The following is a 7,514-nucleotide window of genomic DNA, read 5'->3' on the forward strand; positions in this document are numbered from 1 at the left end:
GGTAGTTGTGGGTTTTTAAATATCTGCATAAATGGTTTTGTAAATCGTCAAGTTTTTTTCTCCCCTCAAGTTTTTTAGGTATGTTCATACTGCTGTACATAAATCTAGTTCATAGCTTTTAACTGATACGTAGTATTCATATATATTTTCTACTTATTCATTCCCCTAATGATGGATCTCTACATTGTTTCCAAGTTTTTCTTTCTATGACAAACAAAACTTCCCCGAGCATCCTCACAATTTCCTCATGGAGTTCAATAAGACTTGCAAGAGGTTTTATCCCCTCCTTCACATGTCTGGCTTCCCCTTTTCCTTTAGCTTCAACTAAAACGTTACAGCTGCCAAGAGCCCTTTTCTGACCAGCCCAGCTAAAGCAAGCCCTCCTTCAGTCCCTGGTTTGTTTCTTTCATAGCACATGGAAAATGTTGAAGTATTTTATTTATTTCCATTTTTTTCTCTCTTCCACTGCAACCTAACCTCCATGGGGATAGGCACTTTGTCTTATATACTTTTGTACCTTTAGCATCAAGAACAGTATGTGGCATACATAAGTGCCCAATAAATACAGAAGGAAAGAAGGAAGGAAGGAGGGAGTCTGTCGGTCAGCTGGAGTGCAGTGGTGCCATCTCGGTTCACTGCAACCTCTGCCTCCTGGGTTCAGGCAATTCTTGTGCCTCAGCCTCCTGATGTAGCTGGGATTACAGGTGTGCACCACCGTGTCTGGCTAATTTTTCTAATTTTAGTAAAGACGGGGTTTTTCTAGGCTGGTCTCGAACTCCTGGCCTCAAGCAATCTGCCTGTCTCGGCCTCCCAAAGTGCTGGAATTACAGGTGTGAGCCACCGCGCCCACCCAAAAGGAGAGAGTTCTTGAAAGAAAAGTTGAGAATGATTCAAAGGAACTTGGTTGGTTGGGACCTAAGGAGACAACGGCCAGTAAGAAATGACCCTACTTAATGGGGAATGATTTGGCACCTTCAGAATTGTTAATTCTGATGCTAAATTTTAAGCTGTTTTCACTTCTGTGCTGTACCCACCCTCCAGTATCTCAGTCTCCTCTTATCCTCAGTGATACGTTCCAAGACCCCCAGTGGGTGCCTGAAACCACAGACAGTACTGAACTCAGTTGGCATCGATTGGAATACGTTTCTGTTCCTGTCTCCCACCCACAAACGTAATCCCTTTTCCATCTTCACTAAGCACTCACTGGGCACTGTGGCTGTAACTTACGCAGTTTGAGGTATGACAGCAAAACTAGCATGAATTTATTTTTTCTTCACAATTTTACAAATAGAAGACTTGCTCTCGTTGTAGATCTTAGCAATCTCAGGATATGATTTTACTTTCTTTCCTTAAGTCGAGAACTTTCACCTTTCCACTTTAAGGAAGCGCTTTGCAACTTCTTTTTGGCATACCCAAATGGCCAGCATCACTGCTGTCATGCATTGGGGCAAGAATTATTATCAATAAGGGTTACTTGAACACAAGCACTGTGATATTGTCCCAGTGGATGACAACCCAGATGGCTACTACGTGACTGTCAGGTAGGGGATACAGCGTGGATACACTGGGCAAAGGGAGGATTCACCACATGGGGAGGAGGGAGCCAGGCCATGCAAGAGTTCATGAAACTACTCCCGACAATGTGCAATTTAAAACATATGAGGTTTTATTTCTGGAATTGTCCATTTAATATTTTCTGACTGCAGTTGACTGCGGGTAACTAAAACCATGTGAAGTGAAACCGAGGATAAATGGGATGACATGGTCGGCTCTGTGTCCTCACCCAAATCTCATCTTAAATTGTAATCCCCTAATCCCCACGTGTTGAGAGAGGGACCTGGTGGGAGGTGATTAGATCAGGGAGGTGGTTTCCCCCATGCTGTTCTCCTGATAGCCAGTGAGTTCTCATGAGATCTGATGCTTTTATAAGTATTTGACAATTCCTCTTTCACACACACTTCTCTCCCCTGTTGCCTTGTGAGGAAGGTGCCTGCTTCCCCTTGTGCCATGATTATAAGCTTCCTGCGGCCTTCCCAGCCATGTGGAACTGTGAGTCAATTAAACCTCTCTCCTTTATAAATTACCCAGTTGCCACGAAGTTCTTTATAGCAGTGTGAAAACGGACTAATGCAGGGGGACTCCTGCAGCCTCAACATTTTTTTTTTTTTTTTTTTTGAGACAGAGTCTCACTGTGTCGCCCAGGCTGGAGTGCAGTGGCGTGATCTTGGCTCACTGCAAGCTCCGCCTCCCGGGTTCATGCCATTCTCCCGCCTCAGCCTCCCGAGTAGCTGAGACTACAGGCGCCCGCCCCCAAGCCCCGCTTATTTTTTTGTGTTTTTTAGTAGAGGCGGGGTTTCACCATGTTAGCCAGGATGGTCTCGATCTCCTGACCTCGTGATCTGCCCGCATCGGCCTCCCAGAGTGCTGGGATTATAGGCATGAGCCACTGCGCCCGGTCCTGCATCCTTAAAGTTTTAAGCCTATTCCTCATTAAAGCTATGTATGAATAGGCTTTGGGAAATAAAGGACAAAGGATCTGTGTCCACAGTTGGCACAAAACTTTATGAAGTAAGGACAGCAATTGCAGATGAGATAATATAGGGGAACTGAGAGACGAAGCCAGGACAGAAATCAGAGTAAGACGTGACAGGGGCTACCAGAAAAGTTAACCTCCTCTCCAGAAGTCATCAGAATACTCTGAAGGATGCTGTACTTCCTATAATTACATGAAATGGGACATTGATATTTATAGATTAAAATAAAGGGTAACCCTAGAAGATTTAGAGACAAATACATGTTACATATTTTCATACTTTTATGTAGGATTCTACAATGTTCCTTAAATATTTAGGATTTAGGTAAATATACTTTCTTTTTAATGTTTCATTGGATGGTTGATAGTTGAGGATATTGGTAGTGAGGGCTGAGAAGCCCTAATTTACTAACCTGGATGAGAAATGGCCTCTACAGAGGGCATTTAGCTCTTGTGAATGCCTCTGTATGCGCAGGCTTTTCCAACACAGACCTGTAGATTGTCCAAGACAACCACAGTCTTAGTCTGATGTCTGATCTACAATGATAACATAGTCAACCAGGATACTTTTATAATCAGGTTTAAATGCTGGGGGAAAATCACTACATAGATTCATTAGAGAAAACACATCTTGGAAATTTTTTTTAATGTGATTTGAATCAGATCAGTGTTGGGGTACAATGGCCTATAGGGTAATGAGTGATAGACATTAGGAAATCAATAAGACATTGTAGGGACTGCTCTGAAACCCAGGGACTCCCTATCAAGCCAATAATTGAAATTGACCAAAAAAAAATCTCAGTTCAATTCCTGATTTTCTGTATCAATGGAGAGGGATGACATGGCTAATCCACTGCAGGTAAGAATCCATTACTGAGTCTGCTTAAATTATTACTTCCTCTTTCGAGGGCGTTTGGACATGAAATGGCAGGACATATGGTAAATTGTTGATATGCTACAGTTTCCAGAACCAATAGCATGAGAGGTCCTGAAGGTTACTGCAGTCCATATGGCAGGTATATCCAAAGGCACATTCAGCTGTGACTCAGCTCTGAAACCCCTTCATTGGTGGTAGCAGAAACTGATAAGGAGGCTGGAAAGTCTAGCCTATCATATTCCCCTACAGAACCTCTGAGCTAAATCCCTCCCTGGACCCTTCCACTGCCCACCTCACATGTACACTGCAAAGTGTGTTGTGAACCAACGAATGCTTCTAGCACTGCTTGTTGCCACTGAATCTTGCTTTATAGTATCAGGAAACACTGGAGACACCTGGGATGTTACTCATTTGGGACAGTGTGGGATGCCTGGGAGACCCTTTGTGACTCAGTGTTAAATAGCAAATAAGGCACTGAGACCTTTAGTGACCTTGATGTGCTGGAGATAAACTGACCCATTGTGTCATCGTGAAAAACCTTCGATGATATATTACCTTGGAAAGTGGTTTTTTAAGACAAACCTTTGATCTTGCTGAAAGATGGACTCAGATGTTTGCTCTAATGACTAAGTGAAGTAAGTTGCTATGTACTTTGCTGTGTAAGTTGAAGCAGTCAGTAGAACGGATTAAACACAAGAGCTTTGGAGCAAGCAAGGTCTGGGTTTGAATCCTGATTCTGGGACTTGATAACTGATCTAGGGCAAATAGCCAATGATCACTTTATAGGATTCAGATGATTAAATGAGATCATGTATATAAAGTGGTTAGCACAGAATGAGTATTTGATAGCTAAAAGCAAGTCTAATTAGTAAATATCAATAACGAGCAGCTAATAACAGAGGTTATAATGGCAAAGGTTTATACCTTTGTAAAGGTTACTCTATAAGATAATAAGCTTTTAATTTACACAATAATTTAGATTTTTACTCTAGAACTTGGCTTTCATATATGAGTGTTTTCTGAAGGTAAGTATGTAGTATACATATCCTGGAATGTGTGATGAGAATATTCCTCTGGTTGCTCCTTGAAGCTAAAAGTTTCTTTTTTTTTTTTTTTTTTTTTGAGACGGAGTCTCGCTCTGTCATCCAGACTGGAGTGCAGTGGTGCTCTCTTGGCTCACTGCTGCCCCACCTCCTGGGTTCAAGTGATTCTTCTGCCTCAGCCTCCCGAGTAGCTGGGAGCACAGATGCTCACCACCACGCCCAGCTAATTTTTGTATTTTTAGTAGAGACGGGGTTTCACCATATTGGCCAGACTGGTCTTGAACTCCTGACCTCGTGATCCTCCCACCTTGACCTCCCGAAGTGTTGGGATTACAGGTGTGAGCCACAGCGCCCGGCCACAAAATGTCTTAAACTAGTTTTGTTTTTGTTTTTGCTTTTGAGACAGGGTCTGGCTCTGTCACCCAGGCTGGAGTGCAGTTGCACAATCTTGGGTCACTGCAACCTCTGCCTCCTGGGCTCAAACCATCCTCCCACCTCAGCCTCCCAAGTAGCTGGGACTACACGCATGCAGCACCATGTCCAGCCAATTTTTTTTCTGTATTTTTTGTAGAGATGGGGTTTCACCATGTTGGCCAGGCTAGTCTTAAACTCCTGGGCTCAAGTGATCCACCCACCTCTGCCTCCAAGCTGAGATTACAGGCGTGAGCCACCATGCCCAGCCTTTGACTAGTTGCTTTTGACACGAGTTAACCTAAGGTTTTTTTGGACATACTTGTTCTTGTGTAGAGATGAAACCACCAGATTAGGCAGTGTTTCTGGTATTGGTAGTAGATTCTCAGAAATTTAGATAAATCTTTTCATTAAGTCTTGCAGGTAACTGACTTAATAGGAAGGGTTGAGGCTGCCATGTAAGGGTGGTAAGCTAACTGGTGCAGTGATCCTGGGATGAAATCTCTACCTTTAACTTACTCACTTTGACCTTAAACCAACTGAGCAAAATAGCCCAAAGCAGCTTATGTAAATGACCTGGAAAGATTTACTGGGTTCTAGGTCTGAGATGCCAAAGACAATATAAATCAGGTCCTTGTCTCCAAACTAAGCACAAAGCCACAGAGAGTGACTAGGGGCACCATAGTGCTGCATCACACAGCATAGAAGTGCTAGTCATTCTCAGCTTCCTTCTGATCACTATACACTTTTAAACACTAGACCTTCTGGTGGCATACAAATTAAAACACTAAAGCGAGATAAATGTAATTACAAAGCAGACTCTACTATTGGGTAACAGTGTGTGTGACATCTATAATATAAAGGCCTCTGTAGGTGGCATTTCAAGGTGGCTGCTTTTTAACATAGTGTTGCTTTTTTGAGCAGAATTGTGGGCTGTCCTGACCACACAGTCTTATAACCTCATGAGGCAGGATCTCTCATACTCCATGAAACACGAGAACATTCTTTAGTGCCAGCTTGAATTTACATTCCCATATGCTGCAATTTGAGCCCCACTCTACCTTGTACTATCGCCCAGACCGGTCGGCTCAACATTCTAATAGATTCCCTGGAGATAGGATGTGTAATCAATTGTAGAACCAATACATTTCACTCTTTGGGCAAAATCTGTTAGCATACCAGGTGGCTCCAGATCCTCCACTATTTGAGGACTTCACATCTCACTGGAGTAGTCAGGGGCAGGGAAATGGGTGGGAACTGATGTCAAAGACAGCACCTTAAAGAAATGGCCCTTCAAGGATGAGTAAGATTTAAATTTGTAGATGCAAAAATGGTGGCTATTCTAGACGAAAATAATATTTGTTTCATTCTGTAGCACAGTTTACCCTTCCAATTTTTCAAGTTTCTTTTTCAACTTCACTTCTTGGAGTGCAATCTCCATGAAAATTCAACTCGTCATGTCAACTTACTTTCTGAAATGCTGTACAATCTCCGAGATTTATCTAAATTTACCCTACTTACCCAAACCAGATGGCATAAGTTTCTATAATGTTAGATCACTAAAGGCATTTCTGTTCCCTCCTTTTACCTAACAGGATAACACGTCTCCCACATGCTATTGGGCTAATACCCACAAGAGTTCAACCCTACCCTCCGAATTTTGATTTCTGACTTTCCCTTTTATCCAGCGAATCCCTGTCAGAATACAGAACCACCGCCCCACCCCCCCACCCTGCCCGCCGTCCCCTCGAAGATCTGCAGTCTAACCTTACCTAGACCCTTTCCCTCACTTAAGCCCTCCCTTGCTTTGACACCCTATTGTTGGTTCTCTTCCTCTCCTGCTCATTCCTTCTCAGGCCCCTTTTCCTCTGGCCATTAAGTGTTTCCCATAGGGCTCCGACTTTGACCCTAAGATTTCTCATGCTCCATACTTACACGGGGGAACTGCCTGGGGGCTCTCAGAACTGCAGAATACCTTATTTGAGGTAAGCAAGCCCCCTTAACGGACCCTCACTAGCTCAGAGACATTTTTCTGCCTTGATTGAATAAAATCAGCCCGCAGGGACAAAAACTAATAAAGGGGAAAACTTCGTTAGGGAAACTTCCAGCTCCCTGCTCTGCTCAGGAGGTAGGGATCCTGACAGGAAAACCTTGTCAGGAGTCTCCATTGAAACCTCCTGGGTTTTGTTTTGTTCTGAATAGGAGCACGTGCCTTGAAAAGATAAGCACCCCGTGAGCTTGTTTTCTGGGACAGCCTCTTTATCCGAATCCACCTTAGACTGGAAGCGCCAAGTGCGCAGGACTACAAGCACCCAGTCCATGGAACAGCCCAGGCACCAGCCAGGCCCCGCCTTGGGCGGTTTGGGGGCCGTGGTCGCGTGCCGGGGACTTCCGGAGTCCAGGTCCCGGGGGAGGGGCAGGCAAAGCGCGATGGCGCGGCCCCCTCGGCTGGGAGAGCAGGAAACCGGGCACCAGCCGGCTCTGCGGAGAGGTGCCGCACTCAGCATAACTCCACCTCAAAGGGCAGACACGCGTTACACACTTAGGGCGGGACACGGGCGTTCCTTCCCGGTTCCACCCAAGCCCGTCGAGACCTTAAACACCTTCTCCGCCCAGAGGCCTCGGGACTGAGTCGGGGCGGGGTCGGCAG

The sequence above is a fragment of the Macaca thibetana genome, chromosome 6 (assembly GCF_024542745.1).
Source record: "Macaca thibetana thibetana isolate TM-01 chromosome 6, ASM2454274v1, whole genome shotgun sequence".
Classification (NCBI taxonomy): Eukaryota; Metazoa; Chordata; class Mammalia; order Primates; family Cercopithecidae; genus Macaca; species Macaca thibetana.